General features: G+C 41.9%; 1 long non-coding RNA gene across 1 annotated transcript; it reads right to left on the bottom strand.

Moving 5' to 3' along the window:
* Positions 1 to 5,031: 5,031 nt before the first annotated feature.
* LOC308293345 lies at positions 5,032 to 12,113 on the bottom strand. Its single transcript, XR_013962453.1, has 4 exons — positions 12,014 to 12,113; positions 9,700 to 9,752; positions 9,054 to 9,103; positions 5,032 to 8,011 (listed from the first exon to the last, which is right to left on the bottom strand). It is a non-coding gene; the product is annotated as an uncharacterized lncRNA (long non-coding RNA).
* Positions 12,114 to 12,453: the final 340 nt, after the last annotated feature.

Genomic DNA, 12,453 nt, shown 5'->3' with positions numbered 1-12,453 from the left:
GTGCTCTGAATCTCCACGCAAGCTCTGGTCTTCTCCACCATATCTAAATAGACCCCAGTCCTGCCACCCGTACGGCGAGGCGGCACAAGATCTACTGCTCTTCAGCAGAAGGCACTACAGAAGGTGACTGCAGTGGAGGTGAGCTTCCCTCCCTCCAGGGAATATACAAGAGGCCATGGCAATGGCTGAACGGATCACAGTCGCTGAGAGGCAAGCAGTAACAGCCGCTCTAACAGACTCTGGAGTTCTTCTTGGCTGCCATCAGACAAATGAACAAACATTGAACCCTATCCACCTGTTTCCGCAAGACTTTACTGTAGCATTATCTGCGGGACACTTCCGTTTAACAGCAGACATACAAGCTCACGTCACGTCGCAGATGCAACCGTTGTGAGCTTGATCACACTCGGCTGCGACGCCGGAAATGCCGCTCGCCTTCTGCGCAATGCACGATGGGACGTTGGAAAGTTGTGGATATGGCCAGGCCCAGACTGTGTGGGAATTTGTCTTTGGCTTATGTTTGGCATTTTGCACAAATTTGCATTTTGCAAAATGTTCCAGTTTGAACTTGAGCTTTGCACTGTTCAGGTAGTTAAGATCTTAATATAGACCAGTGATTCTCAAATTTTGAAATTCCCCACGGGTCCATTTGGTTCCATTTGTACGCTGTCAAAGTTACAGACTCGTCACGGTCAATTTAGACCCCCATAGGCTAGAGAACCTAGGCTAGAGCAGGAGTTCCCAAACCTTTTTGTCTCCGGGCACCCTATAAATATATTTTTTAATCCAAGGCACCCCTACATTATAAGGTGGAAACCTTGTATGTCCAAAACTGTTCCTTTTGTATTTATCATCTATAAAATGTCCTAAACTAGTGAAAACAGCAGATCTACAATCACACAAGCACTTAAGATCTACAAGCACACAATGCGAGGCGTTGTGTGCTTGTAGATCGGCTGTTTTCACTAGTTTTGTGCAACAGAGGTTTCTGCCTGACAGTAATGATATTTTTGTGATTATGTTGCGACTTGCGAGGAAAACGTTGAGATAATAGCCACTTGTGTTTAAAATGATAATTTTTTTTTCAAGTGTCCAAATAAATTCCAAATATTATCAAATTACTGTAGCTTGCGGCACCCCGCGACTGCCGTTGCAACACCCCAGGGTGCCCCGTCACCCACTTTGAAAACCCCTGGACTAGAGAGTCCCTGATAACCACTTTGAGAACCACTGATATAGAATATTTAAGCAGCTTATTTATTTATTTATTTTAACACAGATTTGAATGTGGTATTATTAACACTGTACATACAGTAGCTGCTGTTAGAGTTTTTAGCGCACAATGAATTTCACTTGCCTTTTACTTGTAGATGGTATTGCTGACAATACAGCAATGATTGAAGAGTGAGTTGTACTGTATGTTATGGATATATGTAATAAATGGATTGGTATATCCAACTCAAATACAAACCTCTGGACATTGAATTTATGCATGCGTCTGACTAAAAATGTATTAAACTATAACTGGTTTAAAATTGTAATTCTGGTATATGACAGTTGCTTCTGATCTGAAGTTATATTTCTGTTACAATGACCATTAAGTTACAATAGAAAATGCATTTCTATAATTTGTGTTTAATTAGTGTTGAAAACATTAAAATATGATTCTGCATTGGCTTATTGGGTAATCTTTATAATCGGTTTATAACAATTACACTAGAAAAGCATGTAGACAGAAGGCGTAAACAGAAGCATGACATGGTGTTCTTGCATAAAAACATGTTTTCTTTACTTTTCACTCAACGAGTCCTTATGCATTATATTATGGTCTGTAATCAGAAACATGCAACACTTAATGCATACTACATTGCTGGATTTTCATGTGCCTGGTGTTGGAGCCACAGTATTGCGACTCAGCCATAGCCTTGCATACTTGCATTTCTGCTAATAAACAGAATGAAATAGGAAGGCTGGGTTGGAGGGTTGTGGTGGCATGGTAAACCAGGAAGATAAGACCTTTTAGGGTGGGATTTCTAAGGCAGCTCCAAAAGTTCCTAGGTTATCTCTTGCAGTTTGGATAAGACACTGGGCATGTACATTTCCTGTAATATTCATACAGAGGAGATATGTGTGTAAATGTGTACGTGTTGTTGTACATTGTCTATAATATACATGTAACAAAAAATGTACAAATAAAAATATTGTTTAAAAAAAAGAGTACAGGGCAGCTTATTAAAATATTGTGTTTGTGTAACCTATAGGAGACTGAACAGATGAAAATATTCATTAAATGACAATGGGGCAATACTTGCTCTGTTCAGGCAACCGTTTCATATTACACAACTTGAGTTGCTTTACAACCACTAGTCAAGCAATAAGAATCACAGTATGCTATATAGTGGAACACCACAACATATGCTGGAAATATGAAATATGCTTGCACAGTCGGCTCCACAATGTACTCTTTCACAATGTTCCTTGGCAAAACTCTGCAGAATGATTTACACACATTGCAAAAGATCACCTGCCTAATCCTACTCACTATCGTTGCACAGTTCATGATAATTAATGATAGGGTTTTGTAACTCTACAGATGAAAGTAATGAATATGAACCTGGATATTCTGCATGCGATGCTAACACCCACAAAAGGAACATTCCTTGGTCAAGGACAGGTAGACATGGCAGGCTACTATAGAGCGTAGGCTGTTAGCATATTTACTCCATTAATCCTGATTTGTCATACTTTGTTAAATGACAGTGTGTAATGAATGAAGCTTAATTGGTATATAAATGATAAAATCGCAACGGTGTGAATTCTAACCCTAACCCTAACCCTAAACATAACCCTAACCCTAGCCCTAAACCTAACCTTAACCCTAACCCTAAACATAACCCTAAACCTAACCTAACCTAACACTAACCCTAACAAATGTAGGACTAATGACCTTTCAGACTTATGGGCAGTTCCCGGTACGAAGTGAGCGGTGGTATCAAACACGACACCTGCATATCTGTCTGTGATGTCAGCTATCGCCATACATCGAGTAATGTGCTCATACCGACACTAAAGCCCATTTTCGACTGCAGCTTTAGCTCCACACCACACCACACTACACCACACCACACCACACCGCACCACATAAAAATATCTACATTTTCCATTACACAAAAGTACCCCTATCGGTAAGAAACAAATTGACCCTTTTAACTGTGATTATTATACAATATACATTTGTATTACAACTATCCTAAATTATAATACACTATAATGTGTTATAACTGTGATTATAATACACAATAAAGTATTAATGTATTACTATGATAATTATAATACACTGTAATAGATTATAATAGTGGTTATAACACAATAGAATCTATTATCATGTGTTACAACTATATCCTGGTGGTCTAAATGAAAAGTCAGTGAGTGATCAGTCATTATGAAGTGTTTGGCCCTGTTTGGCCTAGCTCAGACCTACTCTAGACTGGATACTTTTTAGTACCATGTTTAGTACCACTTTCACACCACTCTACCCAGGTCCTTGTAGTGGAAAACCTGGCACAAGTGGGCGGTGTGGTGTGGAGTGGGGTCTGTGGAAAAGGGGCTAAACATACACAGAAAGCCAGACTTAGGGGCGGTAGCACTGCTCAAAAAGGATAAAAAGTCAGATAGGCTGTTACTGCTGCACTGTAACAAAGTATAAGTCACATCTGCTAGTTTTATTGAGGTTAGGGTTAGGGTTAAGGTGAGGTTTAGGTGGTCGGACCAAAGGGAGTCGACCTAATGACATGTTACCCCACGTTGGCCCCATTTCACATAAGTTCTGCTGACAATGTTTATTATACTGTAATAACTACAAAGATGCAATTCTGGGAAATTGAAGGTTGGTTCCTACTTGTAATACATTTAACCAGTCTTTGTAGAAGTGAAGATGCTGGTTTTATATGTTACTAGTCCTGTGCCCGGGGGTGTGATGAGGGACTGAATGTAGGAGTCTCAGAAGTAATGTTGGAGAACCCAGACCGCTGCCCGTTGGGCAGAATAGTTACAATCTATGTCCAGTTGTGCAATACCCGTTGTATACCCATATGTGTTCTGTGTCCAGGCCAGGCTGTGATGTCATCTCCAAATTGGTGACACTGTTTAGTATCAGTGGTCAGCATGCAGACGGACGGTCAGACAGCGGACAGACACGTCATGACAGGATTGACGGAAATCCCCATGACCCATTAGTTCATTTTGGTTTCATCATGATGACATAATAATTGAAACCCCAATAGACCCACACAACGTCAGAAGTTACCCTAGAAACAATTAATCGTACAATAACAGTCTGGTTACCCTGTGCCCACCAGCAATGGGCTAGTGGTGTTTATGCTTTAGGCCTGTTCGTGCACTTGCATACTCGGACAACTGCATGGCTCGGATATACAGTATATGGAAAGTATGTGTAATGTGGTGATATGAGATTGGATATGAACTTGGATGTTGGACATGGTTGTGTAAGACTGCCTATGATGCATATGAGCTTATATCTTTGGTGTGGTAATAATTATGCAGATTCAGAAATGGCACATTTTCTTGGGTTTTAAAGGCATTATAATAAATAAAGTACCAGACTGTTCTATATTTGCCCATGTAATCGTTCCCCATTACACAAATCATGGACTATGCTTTGTGTTCAGAAGTGACAATTCTCAACTGATAATTTCAACAACATAAAAGTCTAAAGTGAGTCAACTGTTAAATACACACAATTTCCAATTTGAAGTGAACAGATAATGTACGGCCACACTGTCACATGTACAATGCAATGCATATAGAAAGAAGACAGATGGTGTCTGAAAATGGATCTTTGCCCCTATACAGTAGTTAACTATATAAAAACTAGGCTATATGAGAAATAGTGCATTGAGTAGATCAAAAACAGCTATAGAAACAGACATGAAAGGAAACCATTTGCATTCAATTCAATTCAATTTTATTAAAGTGTCAAATCATAACAAGTTATCGCAAGACACAGGGGGGTGGAGGGGGATGTACAGTACACGCACACGAGATCTGCATGTGCGGTGCGCGTGTGGAGGATGCACACGCACACACACACACACACACACACACACACACACACACACACACACACGCATGTTGATTAGCATTAGATGGGATTTTGCCTCTCAGACCCAAAAGCAGATCTACATGCTCACAACGCTCACAACGCGAGGCAATGTGAGCATGTAGATCGTCTATTTTAACAATAGAAACTGCGCTATACAAAATGTAATGCCTCAACTCTTAGTGCTCGTCATGCGGTTAAAATGTGATTAACTGGCAGTTAAAATTAGATTGTTTTGGGGGTCACGGCCTGAAAAGGTTGAGAACCACTGACATAGGTGATAACAGGTAAAGGTAGACTTCTTGTAATTGATGTCCATAAGGGTCCATTTGGTTTCATTTCACACTCTCAAGAGTTAAAGAAGCTCTATAAGGGTCCATTTGGTTACCAACTCTCCATCATTTAGCTGGGACCACCTGGAACTCCCTCACGGACCACTGGTTGAAAAACACTGCTCTATCCCAATCTGAACATTTCCTTAGTGAAAAAACAAAACAAAAAAACAAAACATATACATCATCACTAATGTCGAGTACAACTGCTGTTCTAAATGCTGAAACTACCTGGTACAACTGCTAGTTTAAATCCTCTTTGGGATTGAAGTAGAGACGTCATGACTGGCATCACCACTGGCGATGCCAATGACATCACCAGGAACACTGTTCTCTCATTGCCTGTTAATGATGACCTTTGCCAGAGATGCTGGTCCCTGATTCAAACAAGAGAGGACACCGTCATGCATACCCAAGAGGGTGTCAGGCACATTCGCCTAAAACGTATTCGCCTAAACGCATTTGGTCCTTTCGCCTGGCACTTTCGCCGTGGATGAGAGAGTTTTCACCCACCCTTTCTAGACGATTCACGCATTTACGCACACAGCTGCAAGAATACATTTAACAAGTGCATGTCATCTCGATCTACATGCTCACATTGCAAGGTGTTGTGAGCATGTAGATCTGCTATTTTCACAATAGAACCGTGTTATACAAAATGTAATGCCTCAACTTTTAGTGCTTGTCAGGGTGGGGGGTCCCCAGTTACCGTAAATATGCACTGCACCTGCATAGGGCATAACTGAGATAAGAGCCATGCAAATGCTTCACATTCTTCCGTATGAAAAGCATATAATTCCCATAGGTAGGCTACGTATCAATTAATTATTTGGACGCACCTGATTCCAATAGCTCTAATCTGTATTGATGTGATTACTATATAGAGCACATAGCCTTGAGTAATGGTCACCGTTTGACAGGAACACCTGTGACAGTCACTATAATATTTAAATGACAAAGGGATAATATGCAAACATGTACAGTCTGACAGCAGAATTGAGCGTAGACATACAGATTAGAGCTATGGAATCAGGTGCATCCAAATAATTAATTAATTGATATGTGCACTGCGCAAATAGGTCATGACGTCCCGATATACATCATAGCATTTGATTTGGAAGACTATCATAGGCCTGCTGCTAGTATGCTTTATGGTGAAGAAGTTTTGTAAAAAGGATATGCAGCAAAATTGTTCTGGTGAGAGGCGTGCAGATCCTCCCGCAAGCATAAACTTTCCGTGTCTGGTTTTGGTCAGTGCGCTCTCCTCTGCTCTGTGCCAAATTCTGACTGTCTGCACCTGTCTGTCTGTCTGTCTGTCTGTCTGTCTGTACCTGTCTGTCTGTCTGTCTGTCTGTCTGCCCACAGCGTGGCAGCCCGGCCAGTGCGCTGCATAGCGTGTCATAAAAGACACACAACTTAACTTTAACATTTTAAGCCAGGCAAAATGGATACAAAAATGGACCCTTGAACATTTAGGCGAAATGGCTCTTCAACGGCGGTGAAAAGACTCTCCTCCGCGGCGAAAGTGCCAGGCGAAAGGACCAAATGTGTTGAGGCAAATACGTTTTAGGCGAATGGGCTGGTGACCCCCCCAGAGGACACACATCGCAGTACTTGTGTGCTCTCTTGCACAAATAAATATGAATGAAGGTATACAGATATGGTAGTCATGATAGTCCAAGCATGTCATTTCACCCAGCAGTCCATGGCCATTAGGAGCATACATGGCAGTATCCACATATAGAACCTCACCCGTCGCTGCATACTGTTGTGCTCCGAGATGAGGTCCTATAAAGGTGCCGCAGCGATGGCCCGGACCGCCTCCACATCGAGTTGGAAAACACTCAAAACTACATTTTATCCAAAAAGTAAAGGTAGTTCAGAGCTCCCAGACTGTGGTTTCCTATCCCAGGGTACATAAAACATGAACCACAGCATAAAACAACCGATTAAATCGTTAGTTTTGTAATGTTTTCCCATTCAACCGGAACTACTGTACTGTAGTCTCGCGTAGCCAGGGAGCATTTGCAAATCGCGTTAGGCAACAGTCTGGCCACGCGAGACTACGCCAGGGGCTTTTCTGAATTTAATGACACTAAATAAGCGTGGTGCATGTTTTATGTACCGTGGGATGGAAAACCACAGTCTGGGAGCTGGGAACTACCTTTACTTTTTGGATACGATTTTGTTACGAGTGTTTTCCAACTCAACGTGGTGGCAGTCCGGGCCAGTGCTTTATAGGACCTCATCTCGGAGCACAACAGTATGCAGCGACGGGTGAGGTTCTATATGGGGCTAACATGGCAGCTGCCAATCATGTCTTTCCATCATAAGTTGTAACCCCCCCCCCAACAACCATTCCGTGGGCATATCCACTCTCAGTCCAATCTCGCATTGCCGTCCAGTGTAGAAGTGCTCTCCGTAGCATTACTGATCCCAGGGGCCTGAAATCCACCCGGACACAAAGCACGAGAACCTCAAGCAGCAGTCAGTTGTCCAGGTGAGTCGAAGTCACTTCATCCCACACGTCCATGTCAACGATGTTGCAGGGGAAGCGTTCCTGTAAGTACACAAGTATTACAAAAACGCACATTATACACAGTATATGTGTATGTGTAATATATACTGTACACACACACACACACACACACACACAGAGCTGGGATCGGCCCGATCGACCCGAATCGACGTCTGAGCATTAATCGTTAAAATGCGTCCGACCCGTGCCGAGGCCCGAACCTTATGTTTCCAGCGCTTTTTCGCCTCATTTCTTTTTCTTTGAGGAAGCCACTGATTTACACTCACTAGCAAACTTGTTCTAATGTGCAGCACATTCAGCGTGCCTGCATTTTACCCTTAATATGAATATTAATCGACAATGTGGCTTGTGAAAGTGTTTAAATAGTAGGCTACGTTGATAATTAAATAATACAAATAATAACGTGCGCTAAACAGGACGTCTGACACAGTGACTGCTGCAGGTTTCTGCGCCTGGAAAATAGCAGATCTACAAGCTCACAACGCGTTGCGGATGCGAGGCGTTGTGAGCTTGTAGATCAGACAGTTTTGTCACGGAACACACCGCGATGAAGTATAAAAGCCAGGATTTACTTGAGTGATGTGATGTGTGCTGGCACAGTGCACTGCGACTGCACACAACAGCGCAGAAAAATAAACATCCAATGCAAGGGACAGGAGTGGGAACACAAGCTAGGAGCTCCATTCAGCGGCACGCCATTTCCAATCAAACTACAAAAACGTGTTTACCTCAGCATGGGACTTTGTCGTCGGGCTTGTCGGGCCCCGCGGGTTTTCGGTCGGGTATCCCAGCTCTAACACACACACACACACACACACACACACACACACACACACACACACACACACACACACACACACACACACACACACACACACACACACACACACACACACACACACACACACACACACACACACACACACACACACACACACACACACACACACACACACACACACAGAGAGAGAGAGCGAGAGCGAGAGCGAGAGAGAGAGAGAGAGAGAGAGACAGACAGACACAGACACAGACACAGACAGAGAGGGTCCTATATTTCTTTTACCTGATTTGTCCTTTCCTTACAAGAGAAGACCTGGGAACCTTTCTTGACACCTTAAAAGATGAAATGAAAGATCATTAAGCCATGATGCTTTGTAATATCTGCACAATTCTATAAAATCTATAAATTATCCAAATCTCTGTCTGTGTTTATGCCAGTAGCCAATCAGGGGGGCTTTTATTCCCAAAGCTTCATCAGAGAGGGGCAAAGAGTGGTTTTCCATGATTGGTCAAACTTCATGTGACATCGTAATGTCTTACAATGACAATGTTGGGTAATGTTGTAAGTACAGGACAAGCACAAGCACAGGATAAATGCCTAGCTGTGGACATGGCGAACGTAGGTCGCAGATTAGTATGTGAACGGTCACAGCTTGTCAGTATGTATGTATTAGTGTCTCTGTCACAGACAGAATGGGTTTGCCACTCTGACATCAGGCTCTCGTTTCACTGTGATGTCACACTAACAGAATCCCCTTTATGCCCATCTATGGAGTGTCATCAATATTAAGCCCATATCTAACAGGACTAGGCCACATCGGCCACATACGGCCAAGACAGATGGCCAAGACAGCCCATATCTGTGTGGCTGGTTCTACAGACAGGTATCTCCATGTATGGGCATAAAATCTGGAGTGAAGAAGACCTACGAAGGTAGTGTCAGGAACATCGTTGGGAGGAACAGGTGTCTCACTGCAACCAACTGGATGGGGGAAAAAAAGAAGAAAAGAAAACACTCATCAACATTTACGCTCTCCTCACTGGCCTTCCGGCATGTGCACTTAAGCCTCTGCAAATATCTAGAATGTCGCAGCATGATTGATCTTCAACCAGCCAAAATGTTCAGGTCTGCCCGCACAGAGTACAAAACACTGATGCTGGCCTACCAAGCAACCAAAGTTATGGCACCCCATACCTTCAAAGCGTGATCCAACCTTACAACCCCTCTCGCTTACTCAGATAATCAGTCAGTCAATCAATCAATCAATCAATCAATATATGAACTTTATTGTCACAACACAATTACAGGTAACAGTGAGGTGAAACTCTTGTTTATGCAGGCTCTGCCACTCTGACATCATGCTCTGGCTTCACTGTGATGTCACACTAACGGAATCCCTTTATGCCCATATATGGAGTTCCCTGATGTCATCAATATTAAGCTCATATCTAACAGGACTTCATATGGGAATGCCATATATGGAGGCCACATACCACACTAACAGAATCCATATATGGCCAAGACAGCTGTCCAAGACAGCCCATATCTGTGTGGCTGGTTCTACAGACAGGGATCTCCATGTATGGTCATAAGACCATACATGCATGGTCAAATGTCATAGACATCAAAGGACGAATAACTGAGTAAGCATGTCTGGGCTCTCACAGCATATCTCCATATACAGTACATGGATCTCCATATAGTCCAGTAAAAATAAAGCTGAGGTTGGAAAAAATTGTGTTATTTAGTTTTTCAACTGATTCTGACAGGAAATTAGGTCTACTAGCCAGGATAAAAAATCTACCATAATCTGCTCACTGGAAATACCCACAGTGGCCAAATCAAGTTGGGCTCCCATCGACTTTCTATACAGGAGGAAAATACCCTGAAAAAAAATCTGCTTTAAGTAGGATGTGAGGGGTCTAACTAGGGGTTTGTCATGATGCTGAATCCATTGCAAGCATTTGTTTTGCACAAAAAAACATTCATTGGCCCCAGAAAACGCCCACAAAACTGATGAAAAGTGATGACTCATCACTTTTCATCACTAAACCATCATTTTCTGGGGCCATTTTTAGCCCAAGGAATGTTTTTTGTGCAAAACAAATGCTTGCAATGGATTCAGCATCATGACAAACCCCTAGTTAGACCCCTCACATCCTACTTAAAGCAGATTTTTTTCTGTGTATTTTCCTCTTGTATAGAAAGTCGATGGGAGCCCAACTTGATTTGGCCACTGTGGGTATTTGCAGTGGGCAGATTATGGTAGATGTTTTATCCTGGCTAGTATACCTAATTTCCTGTCAGAATCAGTTGAGAAACTAAATAACACATTTTTTTCCAACCTGAGTGGATTTTTTTCCTAGAATTACTAGACTAATATATGGGTACATGGGGAAAATAGTTTCATGACACTACAAATCATTGGTACAAGGCCAACTAAAAGGAGACCTTAGTAAGCTTTTTGGTTTAATTACACAGGAACCACTTTATGTAGCTCACATAACATTGAAAGACAGACAGAACACAGTACTTGGCATAATAGAATGCAAAGTGATGTAGCTTTCAGGTTTCTATCCATTTTCTTAATTGATGAGAATACATCAATGAAATATTATCATGAGCAAATGTTCCAGTGGCCACCAATGGACCATTACAGTTCTATAACTAAACAATATAAGAACTGTCTGATGTTCCCCATTTTCAACTGTTTTTATTTGACTTGCTTTGGCAGTGTAAAAAACGTATGTTTTCTCATGCCAATAAAGCTCCTTTGAATTGAATTGATATTCAGAAGCCCTGTAGCAAACAGCACAGGGTAGATAATTATGATAGCCCCTTTAATAATGCCCTATGCAAAGTACTGTGTTCTACTAGAAGGTCTCGCACCCCCCCCCCCCCCCCAGTTCACACCTCGACAACTGTTTAACAAAGAAACTAACTATTTGCATATCAATAGACCTGTATAGTTCGCGACCCCCCAAACATTGAATCACCACTGCACCACTTCTATCTGCCTGTCTTTCAATGTTATATGAGATACATAAAGTGGTTCCTGTGCAAATAAGCCAAAATGCTTACTAGGAACTCATTTTAGTTGACCTTGTGCCAGTATGACATTGTAGCAATCATAACATGTTAACAATAACGCCATTGACCTTGTTCTATTGTGGTGAAGATTTCACAACTAAACGTGTTTACTTTAATACATGCAGACACTCATAGATAGAAAGGCTACATACCTCAGTCATTCCCATTGAGTTATGAGAAGTAGGTAATTCATGGTAATTCCTCGCGTCTGTGAAGTGAACAACATCAACAATGACCACAACCTAACGCTTAGCCTTCTGTAGTGTGAAAAACTTGCTGCCAAGTGACTATTAGCCAATCACAACGAAAACTTTCGGGAAAGACCCGCCCTTACCTGCCTCTGATTGGCCTACCAAACGTCCGTCTCAGACCCCGTCTAAGAGGAAGTGTGCTTCTATAGTTAACAACACAGCGTTCAGAATCAAAATGATTGTTTACGTCCTAAATGTAACAAAAAAACATGACATCGTTTCGAGAAAAAATAAATACTGTTATTTGTTCCAAAGCCACTGCAACATATAGCTGCTTTTTGTTTAAAAAGCATTTACAAACGTAAAGGTTGCTATAACAACATTTTCGGTCAGAGCGGATA

This window comes from Nannobrachium achirus (assembly GCF_963921795.1).
Source record: "Nannobrachium achirus genome assembly, chromosome: 10".
NCBI classification, from domain to species: domain Eukaryota; kingdom Metazoa; phylum Chordata; class Actinopteri; order Myctophiformes; family Myctophidae; genus Nannobrachium; species Nannobrachium achirus.
The sequence above is the reverse complement of the archived record's forward strand: the minus strand, read 5'-3'. Positions and strand labels throughout refer to the sequence as shown.